At 39.3% G+C, this 19,533-nt stretch overlaps 1 long non-coding RNA gene across 2 annotated transcripts in view; it reads right to left on the bottom strand.

Moving 5' to 3' along the window:
* The window catches only part of LOC134484291 (uncharacterized), a 31,679-nt gene extending 22,689 nt beyond the window's left edge, over positions 1-8,990 (bottom strand). Inside the window, exons 1-3 of one of the 2 annotated variants that reach the window (XR_010061700.1) lie at positions 8,241-8,990; positions 4,586-4,782; positions 3,578-3,632 (exon numbers count right to left, since the gene is read on the bottom strand). This is a non-coding gene — a long non-coding RNA (uncharacterized LOC134484291). Of the gene's footprint in view, positions 1-3,577; positions 3,633-4,585; positions 4,857-8,240 lie in introns of those variants that run through there. The other variant, XR_010061699.1, reaches the window with a different exon arrangement.
* Between the last annotated feature and the right edge of the window lie 10,543 nt (positions 8,991-19,533).

Here is a 19,533-nt window from a genome sequence, read left to right on the forward strand (position 1 = left end):
CTTGATTTCTGTTGCTTGTGTTCCTGACTAGCCATCAGGTTGTCTCTGTAGCTAGCTTCTCTTGGTCTTTCTGTCGGTGGTTGACCGCCCAGTAGGCTTGTGTGTCAGGATTGCTGTAGACCTGTTTTCCTGTTTTGTTTTACCCAGTTATGGGAACAAAGTATTCTGTTCTCAGGCATGTAGTTGCTCCTGTCCACTCCCTTTCATCTTTCCCTGTGGGCGGGAATGAGAAGGAAATTCCCATACTTCTCCTAGGTCCCATTGTAGGGTGGGGACACTGATGGCACAAAATGTTTTCCTCTTGAGTCAGGAATCTTGGCAGAGTGTAGTCCTCTCTGGTTTCCCAAGAGTGTCTGCTTCTCTGAAGGTCTAGTTCCCCCACACTCAGGATTTTGGTACAAGGAGCTGTTTGACCAGTTCAGTTCAGATCCAGGCACAGTCTGGAACATGGTGCTCCTTTAGATTTACTCCTCCTATATTCCTGTGTCCAGAAGCACTAGGCAGTTTTGTCTTGGGCTAGAGGTGTGGGCAATGGTGGGCAGAAGTGGCAGTCTCTGTTCCTTGTACGCTTGGTATTGCCCACACTCCTGGGTGATCAGCTCTCTCTCCCACAGCATCTAGAATCAGGGAGCTCTGGGCCAGGACCACAGAAGTTCAGGAGCCTGCAAGAAACTGGAACTGACTGGTCCCAGGGCAGTTCTGCCTTTGTGTGTCCTGAGACCACCACTCAGCTCACTTCAAGCAGAAAAGTTTGATTCACCTCTTGTCTCAGGCCTGAAGTCACTCGTTGGGCTGACTTGCAGATTTCCATGAAGGCTGCAACCAAAAATGTTCTGCCCCTACTGCCCCTAGGTCCCTATTAACAGGAGGCCCAGATGGAGCTAGGTGTTTTTTTCTTGACTCAGGACAGTGAGCAGAGTTCTCAGGGGTTTCTGCCCCTCTGACAATCTAAGACTTCCTCAACCCACATGAGATTAGGGTGTAGAATAATGTTAGGTCCAGTTCAGATCCAGGAGCAGTTTGTACTGCAGGGCTCCTGAAGCTTGACTACTCCTATATTCATGTGTCCAGAGGCACTCTGCAGTTTCCTCTTGGGCTAGGAATGTGTGCACCGGTGATCAGAAGTGGCAATCTCTCCTTCCCTGTGGTCTCAGTATTGCCCACTCTTCTGGGTGATCAGGTTTCTGTCCCACAGAGTTTCCAAAGGAGTTTCAAATGTTCATTCCCTATCCTACAGGTCTCCAGTCTTTCCAATTCTCCTCCAAAGTGTATTGGAAAAGACCCTTCTGTTCAAGGGGAGTACAACAAATCCCATCAGACAAAGAGGGCTGCAAAAGTTCTTCTCTTAAAGGTTATCTCTGTGATTTCTCATATTCCACAAATGGATTAAATCCTGCCCTGTCTCCCCATGAGACTTTACTGCCTTGGCCAGCTGCCAAAGCAGGGATCAGAGCCATGTCCACTCACAAAGATAGACAAAGATGCCTCCCATCTCCACCAAAGTGCCTTATGCAATCTGCTTCGGGTAAAATGAGTTTGAAACCTGATTCTGCTGACAAAGGGAATTTCAGAAGTACCCTATTAAACCAAGAGGACCTTCAATGTCCTATACTATTAAAAATGGGCTTAAATAATCACTTATGGTCCAAGGGGGACAAAATCCCCAAGTGAACCTCATAACACACATACCAGCCCAAGCAGAGACAAAATTTTCTGCATTTACACCATTAGTTCAAGGACCACTGCCAGTTTCAGAAGGGGCTCTTGAGAATTCCAAACACGTGTAAGATGTGTTAGAAAATTCTGAGTCCACCCAAGGAATTCTTACGCCTTCCGAACATAAAAAAATATGTTCTAGCACCCTCACCATTTCCCCTTGTACTGCAAATGTCCCTATATAACAGAGAATTATTCAAATATCTTCTACCACTGAAAAGGACCCACGTGACTTGTCATTAGGCTCAAAAGAGCCAGGTTTATCACTACACACAGTCAATGAGCCATGCAGGCTCCATATTTATACAATGTGCAGAGAAGATAAAACATCTCCTACATCCTCAGGGGACTCTAGGTCATTTTGTCCTGAACGGAGAGGTTCCAAAATTTTCCACATATAAATCAGAGATGCTAGACTTTCCAAAACTGAGCAGTATTCTCTGAGTAGTACTCTATCTCATAAAGATTCTGTGAGACAAGAAACATCTACAAAAGAGTTCTACCCACAGCCACATCTTTAGGATTGGCTTGTGGATTGGACACATGTGCAAAAGATGTTCTAGGACATATTCCATCTGTAGAGAAGGTTATGGGTCGAATCATATGTGAACCAGGAGTAGGGGAACATGATATGCAAACACCAGTGTCTGTAGCATCCCCGAAATCTGAGGAAAGGGATTCCTTGGATTCCATTAGTGCAAAAGAATGCATATGACCTCCGCAAACTTCACAGGAGTCTATAGAACTTCCTTATCTCCTCAAGATTAGCCATCTTCCCCAACTACAGAAGATGCTAAACACTCTTCCAAATATGCAGAAAGGGTTGCCTGTCCTTCTTTATACCCACAAGCGGACCCAGAACATTTGTAAAATACTTCAATGGCTCTGCACTTTTCCTTACCTTCTGAAGGGGCCTTGGAACCTGTTTTTCCTGTCAAGCAGGCTAGGGAAACTGACTCTTCTATACGAAAGTCTGTTTCCTCTTCTCTAGCAAAAGAAATATTTCTTGGAACTTCCTCAATTAGTCAACAATATGTAGAAACATCCTTATCTGCTCATGAGGCTCTCCGCCCTCTCACATATGCCCATGATGCTGTAGGAGAGGTCTCATCTTCAGAGGTAGCTCTAATACCTACACCCCATTTTGATGTCAGTCAGGATTTCTAAACATGTACAAGGTACATTAAGACCTTCCTCATCTGAGAAGGATGTCTTAGGATCTACTGCATCTGAACAGCATGCTTTACAACTATCCCCATCTACCCAAATAGATTTCTTTCACATGTCCACTCTGGGCAGAAATACTCGATATTCTCCCTCTACCAAAATGGACCACAGGCATCCAGTTTCTAGAAACAGTGTTTTAAGGTTTGTTCCTTCTGATGGAGTCTTGAAAAATTTCTCCTCTAAGGAAGACAGTTTCAACCTTCCCCCTTCTGCCAAAAGAAATCTTGTGCTATCTTCTTCTGCAAAAGAGACACCAAAAGCTACAACTACTCCTCAGGTGAGTCCCACACATTCTCCATCTGTCCAAAGGGCCGTGGAATTTTCAAAAAATGACGAAGGAAATGTGGAAAGTTACCAATCCTTTCAAGGGAATGCTGGACATCTCATGTCCTCCAAAGATGCTCAAAGTGATTTGTTATTGTCCAAATTAGACTTCAAAAATACAAAACCCTTTTATATTTCCAAAGGTCTGACGGAATGTCCACATCAAAAAAAAATCATTTGGACCTTATGCCATTAGCCCATGCATCTAAAAATCAATCTGGCTCTAGTACTCTTCCTGGAATACATTGACCACCAGCCATACAATCCCCAGGACAATTGAAATCTAAAAAGGGGTATCTAGAAACTTTACCATCTGCCCAAAAGTCTTTAGGATGTTCAGCAACTTCTCCAAGAGCTCGGTGCACCTAGAGAACAAAATAACTATAGTCATCTTCCCAGGGTATTTTCCCTAGAACCACATATTTCTTCTTTTATTTTATATCAAGACAGAAGGCCAGCTTCCTTCTCCCCATCTCTGATCTCTTCATCCTATCTGTTCTCCCTTCCAAATGGCTCTTTACTCCGAATTAGAGGCCAAATAGTAAACCATAGATATATAGAAGGAATATCTGAGAGGTAGTTGCTGTCAAGATAAACCTTGTGATGTCACAGAGGAAGCTAGTGTTCTCCAGGATGCAAGAGATTTTTCATGGAGGGTCTAATGATGATGTCACTGAGAAGTGCCATGGCCTACCTGCTGAACAGCTTTCCTTATATTGACCAGATTTGGAGGTGCCCTCTCCAGGAGTGTTTCCTGTGACACAGTAGAAATCTTTACATGCTACATCTCTCTAAAGCTGGAGACTTCTCTCTTCCTCATTAGTGATCACATGCTCTGAATGAAGAAAGTTATTCAGGGGTTTGTCATGTGTAGAAAAGATCTAGGAACAAGGAAGGAAGGAGATTCTACTCGAGATTTAATTTACTCCAATTTCCACCCTTCTGACATAAATTTCAATTCCCTAGGTTTAATCTGTTTCCTAGTTGCCACTATTTTCCCTACATACCTTTAATTGAATGAATATTGTGCTACATTTTGTGACTGGAAAATCATGGACCATGGGCATCATTTATGTTCCTGCATGTGTATTCAAAAATTTCATTTTTCCAATTCCATTTTTGCAATGAATTTGTCAACTAATGGGGCCCACTTATAGAGTGAATATAAGAGTGGAAATATAGTGTACCTACTTCAAATGATCAACTCCCCAATCCTTATTTTATCTATAAATTACCAGACATCAGTTAAGCAAAGGACAGCATGGACTATAGAATTTGGTTCTGTAGTTCTATTATATATCTTTTCTCTAATACCAACCTTCCTGTTTGTCCAGGGAAAGACTTGATGATTTTGGATGTTTTACCATGATTCTTCCTTCAGGCCAAACATTAGTTTCTGGGTGATGGGCAGCAAGAGGAATGGCTTGAGGTCCAGTGAAACCTCAACTTCAGTAGGTTATGAGAACAGGAGGGAGTCTATTTGGCATTGTCATTTGTGGATCATATATTCTTGACCTAGTTAGGCACAATCCATGTAAATATTCCATCAAAAATCGTAGTTGTAGGAGCCACCAAAAGTATATATAAGTTTAAAAGTATATATAAAGTATATATAAAGTATATATATATATATATATATATATATATATATATATATATGATAGATAGATAGATATAGATATAGGTATAGATAGATATAGAAATAGGTATAGATATAGTTATAGATATAGATGATATAGATATAGTTATAGATGATATAGATATATATTTTAGGTATAGATATAGATGATATAGATATAGATAGAGATATAGAGATAGAGATAGAGATAGAGATAGATAGATATAGATAGATATAGATATATAGATATACCAGGCACCAAAACTAGATACGATGATTGAAGCTAAGAAGATCATACTGCCAGGAACTGGATATAGATCATTCATGAGAGAACCAGCTAGAGCATGTCAAATACAGAAGTGAATGTTAGTGGCAAACCAGAGAACTGAAAATGGACCTCTTGTTTTAAGATGATAAGAAAGGATTACAACTGAATGGACTTTCAAACCCATAAGAACAACAATTCAACTAAGTAGAGATTTCTGGTACTAAACCAATATTCAAAGACTGGGCATAGACAGACTATGGCTCCAACTGCATAGGTATCAGAGTATGGTCTTGTTGAGCCCCAATGGAAGGAGAAGCCCTTGCTCCTCCCTAGGTTTTCCTCCCAATTCAAGGGAATGTCAAGGTACAGTAAGGGGGGTTATAGAAGAAGGTTAGTGGGACTGTTTAGGGATCTCATGGACAGGAAACTGGGATAAAAATAACATTTGAAATGTAAATATAAAAATATCCAATTAGGAAAAGTAATAAAAATTGCTTAAAAAATAAAAAAAAAATATGACAGAAAAAAAGAAAAGTTAACTGCCAGCTAATCATACCTATTGACTCAGAAATCTAAATGGTAACTGTCAGGGAATGGTAGTCAGAGTAATACTAGTGGAAAGACTGAGATGAAGAAATCTCAAATAGAAGCACTTCTCTCTCCCAGTTATCAGTGTCAGACCCAAACTTCACTATAGGAATCCAAAGCAAGGAGGACTGTACTCTGAGCTGAGGACACAATACTTGTCTTTCCCTTCTTCCTTAGGACCTTTCTCTTCTGGGAAAAATTATAAAAGCCATGAGCTCTCACAGAACAACTGGGCCCTTTCCAACACCTGGATTTTGGAATAAAGAAATGAATGATATAAACTCTCTGACATCAAGGAAACATAACAAGAAGGGATGTCCAGACGCTTCTGGGAAGCCCTCGTTCCTGGTTCCCTTATGATAAGATTCAGATAAAGGCTATCTCTTCAGCAAACCAAGTCAACCCATAAACAGGGCTCACTGAGCTTTCCTCTGGGCCAAGTATTTTTTTTTTTATACAAATACACTCCCAATTGGTTCTTTATTCTGAATTGAAGGCCAATTATGAAACCCTGGAGGTACTGAAGGAATATCCAAGAGTCTGTTGCTGTCAGCACAACACTTGTGACATCACAGAAGAAGTTAGGGCTCTCCAGGATACAAGAGATTTTACATGGAGGGCTTAATGATGATGTCACTGAGAATTGCCATAGCCTACCTGCTAAATGATTTCCTTACATTGACCAGATTTGGAGGTGCCATTTCCAAAAGTGTCTCCTGTGACACAGTAGAAACCTTTACATATTCATCTCTCTAAAACTAGAGACGTCTCTCTGCTTCATTAGTGGGTACATGCTCTGAATAGAGATAGTTTGTTAGGGGCTTGGCATGGGTAGAAAAGATCTAGGAACAAGGAGTGAAGGAGATTCTTCTGGAGATTAATTATTTCCCCAGGTCCAATCTTTTGACATATAGTTCAATTCCCTAGGTTTCGTCAGTTTTCCATATGCCAGTATTTTCCCCACAGAACTTTAATCAAGTGAATATTGTTTTACATTTTCTGATTGTACATTAATTGACAGGAGACATATATATTCCTGCATGTGTACTCAAAAATTTCATTTTTACAATTCCATTTTTTTTTGCAATGAATTCGATAACAAACTTGGCCCAACTATAGAGTGACTAAACAGTGGAAATGTTGTGTACCTACGTCAAATGATCAACTCCCAAATCCTTATTTGATCCTAATATTACCAGACATCAATAAAGCAAAGGACCACATGGACTATATTTTACCATGATTCTTTCTTAAGGCCAATATAAGAAACAGGAAGATGGCAGGGTGAAGAAAGCTAGAGGAACAGTGAAACCTCAACTTCAAGTACAGGAAAGAGTCTATATAACATTGTCATTTGTAAATGGTACATTCTTGACCTAGTTGTGCAGAATCCATGTTAACATTCCACCTAACCAAATAGCTGGAGGAGGCACCAAAAGTGTGTGTGTGTGTGTGTGTGTGTGTGTGTATGTGTGTGTATATCAGTCACCAGTAATAGATAAGATTTATGAAGCTAAGAAGTGCATTCTGCCAGAAAACGGATTTAGATATGTTTTGAGAGACACAACTACAGCATGTCAAATAAAGAAGTGAATGCTAGTGGCAAACCAATGAACTGAAAATGGACCTCATTTTGGTAGAATTTGAGAAAGGCTAACATGAGCTGAAGGAACCTTCAACCCCATAAGAACAACAATGCTAATGAAACAAAGTTTTCTGGTACGAGACTAATATTGAAAGACTCTACGTGAACAGACCTATGTCTCCAACTCCAGAGAATGGCCTTGTTGGGCAACAGTGGAAGAAGAAGCCCTTGGTACTCTCCTGGTTTGATTCACAGTTAAAGAGAATTTGAAGGGACAGTAAGGGGGGGTTATAGAAGAAGTTGAGAAGGACCGGTTAGGGATCTAATGGGAGGAAACTCTTAAAGGGAATAATATTATAATTGTAAATAGAGAAATAAACATTTAAAAAGACAAATAAATTTGTAAAAATTAAAAAAAATAAGATATAAAAGAAAAGAAAACTGACAGCTAAACACAGCTATTGACACAGAAATCTAATGGGTCACTTTCAGGGAATGGTAGTCAGAGAAATAATACTGGAAAGACTGAGATGGTGAAGTCTCAACTAGAAACACTTCTCTTTCCCGATATCAGTGTCAGACACAAACTAAACAATAGATATAAATAGCATGGAGGAGTTTACTTTGAGCTAGGGACAAAATACTTGTTCTTCCCTTCTTCCTTAGGTCCTTTTTCTTCTTGTCAAAAAGAATAATAGCCATGAGCTCTCAGAAAGAAAACTGTGCCCTTCCCAACACTTTTGAAATAAAGTAATGATAGAAACTCTCTGAGTTCAAGGAACCATAATATTCAGGGAAGTCCAGATGCTTCTGAGAGTTTCCCAGCTCTTGATTCCCATATGTGGAAGGCTCAGGTCAAGGCTGTCTCTTAAGAGAACCCACTCAACCCCTACAAAGGTCTCACGTAACTTTACCATGGACCACACATTTCTTCTTTTTTATACCAAGACAGAAGGCCAGGTTCCTTCTCCCCATCTCTGATCTCTTCATCCTCTTTTTTTTTCTCTCTCAAATGGCTGTTTATTCTGAATTACAGATCAATTAGTAAACTCTAGAGGTACTGATGGAATATCTAAGAGGCAGATGATGTCACAACACTTGTGACATCACAGAAGAAACTAGGGCTCTCCAGGATACAAGAGATTTTTAATGGAGGGCCTAATGATGATGTCACTGAGACTTGCTATGGCCTACCTGCTGAACAGATTTCCTTACATTGACCAGGTTCAAGAGTGCCTTTTCCAGAAGAGTCTCTTGCGAAACAGTTGAAACCATTACATACTACATCTCTCTAAATCTATAGATTTCTCTTGGCCTCATTAGTGGTTACATGCTCTGAATGAAGATAGTTAGTCAGGGACTTGACATGGGTAGAAATCACTTAGGAACATAAAGTATAGGAGATTCTTCTACATAACATTTTTATTCCCAGGTTCATTCCAGTGACATACAGTTAAATTTTCTAGGTTTTCTCTGTTTCCCAATGGGCAGTATTTCCCTATAGACCATTAATTTATTGAATATTGTATTACAAAAAATGTGATCATGTTTTAGTTTTCTTCTCTTGCATAGTGTTGAAAAAGTGATACCCAATACAGTATTAGAACAAATATTACATAGTAACCTAAAGAAAACAAATTATTCCCAAAGCCAACATAACTTCATTAGTAAGCAATTTGATTTTACAGAGAAATGGTTAAGTATTGTATTATTTATCTTCAAAAATACTCTTATAAGAATCTTTAAAAAAACAGTAATATAAACATCTGTATAAAAATGTCATCTGCTTCAAATTATCAGAGTGCACATCTGTGATTGGGAATCATTATTAAATCCTATCAGGAAGCAGAGGGTAAAACTGGTTCAGAAATCAGTCATCAACATTCCAGCCTTTGTTACAGTCACACCATAAGTCTGTGCCGCCATTTTTCTTGATCCCTGACCTTAAAAGATCCCAGCCTTTCTGAACTACCAATTGTTCCATACATTGTTTTTTATAACAGAGTCAGTACGGAAAAGATCTTAGGCAGCTTCACAATCAATTTTATTTTTCCAAATGCTTTTTAAGGGTTGTGGTCCTTTTTAAGGGTTGTGACAATTCTACATTTCCTTGGTCAACGATAGAAGCACTGATCTACCCCAGGGGCAATTGCTAAAAGACCTGGACCACGGTTATTGCAAATGCCAATGGCTCTGCCCTCTGAGTGGTGGGAAGCTCCATGAGGATTTTCATGCTCTTCTTAGATTAAGAGAGAGTGATTGCAATAACTGAGTGACACTCTGTGTGAAGTTCTCGTGGGGTTCATGACTCACCAAGGTCCAAGGAGACTGTGCTGAAGAGTGGGCCATACCCCAGGAGTTCTAAAGCTGTTTGTAAAGCCTCCTTCACAGGCCTTGGCCATACTCCATGTCAGAATCAATTTTGAACTATGCTTTTACCCTGGATAGAATTTCAAATACTATAAAGAATAGGGATAGTGGGCAGCCTTACATTGCCCTTGATTTAATGGAATTGCTTTATGTTTCTTTCCCTTTAGATTGATGTTGGGTACCGGCCTGCTGTCCATTGCCTCTATTATGTTTCTGCATAGGAATCATATCCCTGATTGGTCTCATGCTTTTAACATGAATGGGGGTTGGAATATTTTTGCAAGCTTTTTCAGCATATAATGAGATTATCATGTGGTTTTTCTCTTTCAGTTTCACTTTATAGTGAAATATATTGATGGATTTTCAGAAATTGAACCATCCCTGCCTCCCACTAGAAATTAATAATTACACAGCATAAACTACAGAAAATATCTCACATTTACATGCATACTCCAATAGCTCCCCAGAAAACAAAAACAAAAAGTACAAACAAAAAAACATGCACCCCACTGAAAAGAAGTAATACTCACATACCTTCTCAAACATCCCAATCGAAAACACAAAAACCAAAAAACATGCAAGCAAAAAAACCATGCTTCCGCAACATCTCATTAATACCTTTAAGCATTAATGTCCTCTACTCAACAGTAAAAGGACACAGGATAACACAATGGATTTAAAAAGAGGAAACATCCTTCTGTTGCTCCCAAGAAACACAATCCAGGTACCGAGCTAGACACACCTCAGACCAAGGGGTTGGAAAAGTTTTTCCAAGCAAATGGACACAAGAAACAAGATGGTGTAACCATTCTAACATCCAGCAAATCAGACTTTCTACCAAAGGTAATGAATAGAGACTGGGAAGGACACTTATTATGCATCAGAGGAAATATCCACCAAAATGGCATCTCAATTCTGGATGTCTATAAGACAAAGACAAAAGCAGCAATATTGGTGAGAGAAATATTGCTGAAGTTTAAATATCACATCGAAGCTCAACAATAATAGTGGGGTCCATCAATGTCCCACTCTCACTAAGGGCAGACCATTGAAACAGAAACTAAAAAAATAAATAAATAAATAAATGATGTCCCTAACACGGGGTTCAATTAAATTGACCACACTGATATCTACAGAATAGTTCACATGAACACAAAAGTATACACTCTCTTTTCAGTACCTCATGGAACCTTATCCTAAACTGACCTTGTTCTCCCACTATAAACAAGCCACAACGGATACAGAAAGACTATGCTAAGCATTGGATCTTCTCAGATCGCCAGGGATTAAAACTGGACTTCAACAATAAGAAAAAATATATAGGGGTTGGGGATTTAGCTCAGTGGTAGAGCGCTTGCTTAGCAAGTGCAAGGCCCTGGGTTTGATCCCCAGCTCCGGAAAAAAAAAATATATATATATATATACATATATATATATATATATATATATATATATATATATATATATATTCATTGAAATTCAATAGCTCCAAACTGAAGAACCACAAGTTCAGAGAAGACAAGAAAAAGAAAAAGCATTCCTAGAATTTAATGAAAATGAAGGCACAGCTTCCCCAAACTTAAGGGACGTAAGGAAAGCAGTGTTAAGGGGAACATGCATATGCAGCACAGGGAGCTTTCATAAAGAAATCAGAGTGACCGCACACTAGCAACTTCCCAGCATACCCTAAATCTCTAAAATAAAAATAAGCAAATACATATTAAAGTAGGGGACAGAAAGAAATGATCAAACTCGGGGTGAGAGTGATCCATCAGAAACAAAGTGAATACAAAAATTAACAAAAAGTAGAGCTAGTTCCTTGGGAAAATCAAGCAGACATACAAAGCCCTAAACAAATAATGTAATAGGAGGTAAGACAGCATCCAAATAACAAAATCAGAAATGAATAGGGAGCCGCATAGATGGACACTGATGAAAGTCACAGAATCATTAGGTGTCAAAAACCTGCTGTCTGCAAAATTAGAATCTCTGAATTAAATGGATGATTGTATCGAAGGATAACACTGACCACAGGTAAACTGAGGTCAGATAAACTATGTGAATAGCTCTACAACACTTAAAGAGTAATTTAACCTTTAAACAGTAATTAAAAGTTTGCCCACTGTAAAATTCCCAGGGCCAGATTGATTGAGCACAGACTTCTACCAGATTTTCAAAGATATCTCAACCTACACCTAAACACAGAAACAGAAGGAAAATAGCCAAACTGATTCCATGACAGCATTGTCGCCCTGACACCAAAATCACAAATCAACTCAACAAAGAAAGAATTTCAGACGAATTCCCTGACGAACATTGGTGGAAAAAAGACTAGGTAAAATGCTTGAAAACAAAATCCAAGGACATTTCAATCCGCCATCCAGTGACATTTAGTAGGCTTGCTCCTGAGGATGCAGGAGTGGATCAATCGATGAAAACTGATCAAAGAAATCCACCATATTAACAAACTGAACTGAAAAAAAAATTCTGCCCTCAGCACTTTCCATTAACGTGGGAGCTCTCCTTTGATTTTACTTTTTGGTAGTTGCATATCATGCAATATATATATATATATATATATGTATATATATATATATATATATATATTAACATATTAAATTGTTATATCTTAATATTATAATATATAACTAATATTAATGTATTATATTAATATTAACATTTTGTATTATACATTAAATTATATTAATATGGTAAATATAATTAATATTGATATGTTATGTTACAATATTAAATTAATAAATAGTGATATAATAAATTAAATGAAATGTTACATTAATATTTCAAAATTAATATATTGATTATTAATATATTTAATATGAATTTTTAATATGCACTATTACACAATGGTGTGAAGGAGCAGAATTGAAGAAACAAAGAAAAAAATGCAAGACTATCTCTTTAGATGCTGAAAAAGCCTTTGACAGAATAAATCGTCCTTCGCTATTTTTGGTCTCAGGGAGACCAGGGATGACAGGCACATACATAATGCAATAAAATACTAAAATAAATACAAAAATATTACATAAAATGAAATAAAGCAGTCCACCAGTTAATACCAAATATTGGGGGGGGGAAACAAAAGGCAATTCGACTAAATTGGAGAATGAGAACAGACTGCTCATTTCGCAGCATCCTTTCAGAAAAGTCCTTAAATTCCCAGCTAGAGCAATAAGACAACCAAAGGAAGTCGAGGGGATGATATTGGAAAATCAGAACTCAGTGTATCACCATTCACACATCATATAATAGTGAACATATGTGATCCCAAAGATTTACCAGAAATGACCTACATATGAATAACACCTTCAGCCGAGTGGACGGATGAAAAATAAAATGAAAATAATCTGCCATGCAAATGACAGAGAGGCTGAGAAGAAATTAGGGAAGCAATGCCATTCACAATGGGCATATGTATATATACACACACACACACACACACACACACACACACATATATATATATATATATATATATATATATATATATATGAAATATAAAATAACTCTAACCTAGCACATCAGAAACATGTCTGGTGTGAACTCCAAGTCTCTGAAGAGAGAAACTGAGGAAGGTAGCAGAAGACAAAAAGACCTCCCATGCTCATGGACAGGTAGGATTAAGAGATTCAAAGAGGCCATCTTACTTTTGGGTGAAGATACAAAGTTGCTATCTCACTGTCAGGTGTGACATGGTTGCCAAAGTGCATGCACGACAAGACGCAATCTTGCAGTCATGTGTGGAATCAAAGACGACATCTTGCTATTTGGGTGTGACATGGTTGCCCAATGAGCACATGTTACCTCATTGGCTGTGGAGGCAGGGTCAACCTGAAACATCTCTAGCTTTCTAACATGCAGATGGTATCACAATTTCTAAATCACATAAGTCACCGAAAATAACCAGGGTAAAAATCTCTAACAGAGGGATGGCAGCCACTACTGGAGAAGGAAATGGATTTGGCGTCTGTAAGAACAAACTGCTCATGCCACACCATTCAATCAGCCCAAGCATCATTGGATGAGGAGATCTAGATTTAGATACTGAATGTTTAATGTTTTCTTGGGAAATTTTAGCTGCTTGCTACGGTTCACTATTATCAGGAAATATTTGAAATAGTATACTATGCAGCTGTGAAAAATAAGGACATTGTGAAGCTGCAGTCAACTAGATGGAACGAGTTGAGAAACCTGAAACCTCTGAGTGAGATCATTGAAGACCTCGAGAAAAGGGAACACTGGGCCTGGGTCACTGAAGACACAGAATTCCATAGAAATTACAAGAGACATGACCGAAGAAGGAACAACTTTGTCTACTGGACTATAGAGCAATGGTTAGAGACCCTACAAGGGGAGATCTCTATTAACAGAAAATTTAATCCAGAAATACTGTTGAGGAAAGCTTGTTGGAATTTCTGAACCCAATGAACCCATAAGAAAACACACAATCTGGTTATTATAATTACAATCTATAAATGTGTATTGGGCAGATCTAACGCTATCATAATGTATTCCCCAACCAGAAAACACGTTGCTACATGTGCTTTCTCAAGGACATATGGATTCTTTCCATCATTACTTCCTCCTCTTTTTCTTCAGTCCTCTGGCTTTCCCTCTTACCCTCTTCTGCCTCTCTACCTAACCCCGCAGCCAAACCTCCAGTACCAACTTTCCCCTCTGGCTCTCAGTAATAGGCTCTAGCATTTACTGACCGGTTATAATGGGAAGAAGGTTCATATGCCATCTCCTAAGTCCATGACAGAGGGCCAGTCGGGGGGAAACCTCCTTTGAGGAAGCAGATAAATATCAGGATACAAATTACTTTTGCTGGGGGAAGAGCAAATACTTATAATGCTTTCCATATCTATCCAGTGGATTCTGATAAAATGGGGAATATTCTTCCTAAAGAACCGGCTATACTACATCTTGTCTTATATCTGAAAAGACCTCTGCCATACCGCAAGGACATGTACTCCATTATGTTCATAGTGGATTTCTTCATAATGAACAGAAAATAGAAATAAGCCAGATGCCCCTCAACCAAACAATGGCTACAGATAATGTGGTTCCTTTACACAATGGAATACTACACATATATTAAAAATAAGGACATTGAGAAGCTGCAGTCAAGTAGATGGAATGAGAAAGTATTATCCTGAATGAGGTTACTGAGACCCAAAATAACATGTACATATTCACTTAAAGGGGGTGTTAGCCATAAACTACAGAATTCACACACTAAGATCTACAGAACCAAAGAGGATAAAGAAGAAGAAAGGGCCAAGAAAAATTCTTTAATTTCACTCAGAAGGAGGAATAAACTAATGAGAAGAGGCAGATGGAAGGAAAAGACTGTGTGCCTAAGGGGATGGGAAGGGAAATGGGGTTTGAGAATCATTTCTTAGGAGAGACGGGCAAGTGGGACAGAGGGCCAAGAGAATAAACTGAAATCAAAGACTGGGCAGGGTGGGTGCTATCTCTGTGATTTCCCTGCAATCTGGGATGGGTGAGACTACCCCTGCGTCCATGAGAGTGACTTTAGCTGAGACTCTTAACAGTGGGGATACAGATACTGAAATGTTCACTTTCTTCAGCCAGAGAGGACCCAAGGTGGAAGGATAAGGACTCAAAGCCACCCCCAAAATTTTGACTCAGAAATTGCCTCCACCATAAGAAACACATGGACAGAAATAGAAAAGGAAATGAGGGAATGGCCAAAGGATAAGTGCCCGGATGTGAGCCTTATCCTAATGGCAAACGACAAACACTGACATTATTAATGGTCCTTTCTTGTGTTTGCAGACGGGAGGGTCGCGTTATGTCCTCAGCAAGGCTCCATCAAGCAGCCGACAGACACAGAAGCAGAGGTGCACGGCCAAATACCGGATGGAGCTCAGTGATTCTCACTGAAGAGCTGAAGGAATGACTGACAAAGTAGAGGAGCACAATGGTCTTCACGTGTGTTCACTAAAACTGTCGCCTGTCTGTGGATCCTGTTCTCTTACTCGGGCTGCGTTTTCAGTACCTGATGGGAGACAATGAATCTAGTTCTGCAGAGACTTGATGTGCCTGGGGAGAGGTTGCACCAAGAGGGGTCCTCCACTCTGTCAGAGAAGAAGGGGAGTGAATAGAAGGAGGGGCTGTAAATGGGTGGAGCCTGGAGGAGTGTGGTGAAAGGGCAGCATTCAGAATGTTACCTGTTGAATATATGCAACTATTCAAGCAAGGGGCGCAGGCATGACATCACTGGGATGGGGGCGTGAAATCATGGGTGTTGGGCATGACATCATGTGGGTGGGACATGACATCATGAGAGTGGGACATGACATCATGGAGGTGGGGGCATGATATCATCGTGATGAGGGCATGATATCATGAAGCATCATGGAAAATAGTTGAAATTAGGAAAAAAAAAAAAACACCCCGAGAGTGAACTGAGACCTAGGGAGACAAACATGGCGCACGTTTACCTATGGATAGTATCAGCTGTGAGATAAATCTTATTCTATCTACAATCCACAAATGGAGAGAGGTCACAGGAAAGGTGAAGGCCGGTGAGGGGAAAGCATTGACCTCTCTGAAAGGAAAACTGGAACAGATTCTGTGGATGAGTGAGGGCGACTGAGGACATGAGCAGAAGGTCAGAGGGGAAGAAGGAGAGATAGCGCGGTGCAAAGAGAACCGGCCAGAGTTAGGGGACATACGGGTTAGTGCAGAAACTTGATGGATGAACTGGTTTATTCACGGCATCTAGAGGGCAACCTCCCGAGGATGTAATCTGATAGAGAACGCAGAGTCCGAACCTTCAATCCTTTGAAATCAAGGGAGTAGGACTTCAGGATTGGGGATGGTCACATTCAGTCGAGTCCGTTTCTGAGGAAGTCAAATGGAGATCCCTGAACAACAGACGGATGCTGGGACAGAGATTATAAAAGCTCAAGCAAATGATGCCTTCCTGGTACCTTAAGCCTCTTATCGATGTAAATGCACCCGAAAACCCCTTCCCCCTCTCCAAGGTTTGTGTAGCCCTTGTTCAACCTGAGTAAAATATATGCACACAGCACGTCCCTGAATACCTTCTAAGAGAGTTGTGACACTGAATACCTTGGAGCAACCCCCAACTCACTTGCAGGCTGACCAAGATTGTGTTGACCGACTAGTTCCTGGGGCCACTTCATCCTTTTGCACCTAAACACTCTAGGAAGCATACATCAGAGGTGTGTGTGTGTGTGTGTGTGTGTGTGTGTGTGTGTGTGTGTGTCTGTGTGTCTGTGTGTTTCTGTGTGTGTGTATTTTTATGTGTGTGAGTGTTTATGTGTGATTGTGTGTCTGTGTGTCTCTCTGTGAGTCTGTGTGTGTGTGTCTGTGTGTGTATTTTTATGTGTGGGAGAGTTTGTATGTGTGTGTTTCTTTGTGTGTCTTTCTGTGTTTATGTGTGTCTGTATATGTGTGTATGTGTGTCTGTCTCTGAGTCTGTGTCTCTGTGTGTGTGTTTCTGTCTGTCTATCGGTCTGTGTCTCTCTGTGTATCTTTGTGTATGCGTGTGTGTGTCTGTTTGTGTTTGTGTGCATGTGTGTGTGTGTGCCTGTGTGTGTGTGTGCATGCGTGTGTGTGTGTGTGTGTGTGTGTGTGTGTGTTAGTCTTGCACAAGCTAACCATCCTTACACACAGACTGTCTGGTTTGCTTTTCTTTTTGGAAGGTTGGCAAATCTTTCTCTTGTCCTAAGAAAAGACCACCCTGGTTCTCAACTCTCTGTGAAGACATGACAGGTTGAGTGATTTTCATGTATGAGGAGTCTGTCCTAGTGAGAATTACTTTAATTGATACAATAACCCTTGAAAAAAACGTCTGTACATTTACTTTCCTTAGTCTGTGATCCCTTGAGGGGAATATTCCATTATTATTATTATTATTATTATTATTATTATTATTATTATTATTATTATTGTCATCATCATTATATATCATTATTATTATTATTATTATTATTATTATTATCCCAGAATTATTCCATTATATTATTGTCTGCGCTGTTACTAGTTTGCTAATATTCACTGATGCCAGGAAGATTATGGTTCATGTGGGCCCCAATGGACGGCCATGTTTTAGTTCTTGAAACTGAAAGTTTTATTTACATGTTCCGTAGAGCAAATACATGCAAGTACAGAAAGTTCCTTGGTCTTCTTCATGAGACTGACACCCTCACGTAGTCCTCTGATCTATTTGAGAAAGAGTATTTGGACGAGCAATGGAAAGGTTGGTGACCAAAGACACAAGGTAGGGAGAAATAATACAATTTTTCACAATGTTTCAGGCTTTGAGGATTGGTAGACATTAAATAACCATCTCTTCATTCATAGCAGGAATAGTCATAATTATTAAATAATAGTAGGCTGAAAAATTTAACAACATATGTATGATGACTAATTTAAATTCCATATTTCATCTCTGGAAAATTATGTATTCTTTTTCAGGTTCTTCTTGTAATTCTTTGAAAAACGTGGAAACCAGTATGTGTTTATCTGTACACATTCATAAAGCATGGCCGTTGCTCTAGTGATGGACAGATGACATGACTATCAGGAGACAGACTGACTTTCTTGCCAAAAGAGTAAATCTTCATGTTCACGGAGCCAGTTTCATTCCTAGGTGCAAATGTTTAAAATACCCTGAGAATGCTTCCTCCAGCTACCGTTTCGTATATGTGGTAATATCCTAAGATGTGGGTTTGTTCTTTGCATTTTGTTTCAAGATCTACAAGAAAGTTTCGATTGTGTATACTATTTGGAGATGTTGTCTTTTATCTTTTCTATCGTTGTATACTGGGTTGTAGACACTCAGCATTTTCTGATCCATCTCTCACATGAGGGGCTGCAAATGAGATGAGTCTTCATCAGGAATAAAGGAAAGAAGACAGGTAAGGTAATAGATGACTCCCTGATGTATTTATCTCCTGTGAATCTGAGATGACTGTAGTCATCAACCTGTATATATAAACTTTAACTTTACAACAAAGTACACTTACATGAGTTTAAACCGTTGTACTTTTCATTTCGTAAATATTTGCAATAAAGAGAGCATTCAAAGTAATAAAGTTGTGTGATGCATGTAACTCTTTTAACAGATTCCCTTGTATAACTTAATAGAATATATAAATGGTTTTCCTTCAAGTTGAATGTAATAAAGACAGTGACTCTTATATCAATATATGTAGTAATTGTGGCCTCTATACAATTTAATATGTTCATATCTTGCCTAAACATCGACCATAATTACTGAAATTCTTCCTATACTTACTCAGTATTTTTCCTAAATATTGACTTTAAAATGCATTCAGCAGAATAGATATTGAGGTGGATGGAGGAAAGGAGGAAACTGAATGGGAGGGGAGGTAGAGAAGGGAATGTGTAGGAGGAATTGGATATAGTGGGTTTGGAGGAACTAGGTATTGTGAATGAAGGGAAAAGGGAATGGAAATCACAAGTGTGGGGTGTGCATCTCTAGGAAGTGCCAGAGACCTGGGAAAGGCAAATCCCCAGGGTGTCTATTGGGTTGACATTCGCAATGGGGATAAGGATTCTTAAAATGCCACTTCTGTTGCCACACATGACTACCAGTAATGTGACAAGAAAAAAAAATAAACAACAACAACCAAAAAACCTTCAGTCCAAAATGAACACAACCTACAAGACCTTCAGAGACAAAGATAGATAGAGCAGACATGGTAGGTACTTCCAACCAATGGTTAGCACAGATTGATATCTACCCCGTGGGCAATCACCGATTGCTGACACTATTACAGATACTCTATCATGCTT

Source organism: Rattus norvegicus, chromosome Y (assembly GCF_036323735.1).
Source record: "Rattus norvegicus strain BN/NHsdMcwi chromosome Y, GRCr8, whole genome shotgun sequence".
NCBI lineage: Eukaryota > Metazoa > Chordata > Mammalia > Rodentia > Muridae > Rattus > Rattus norvegicus.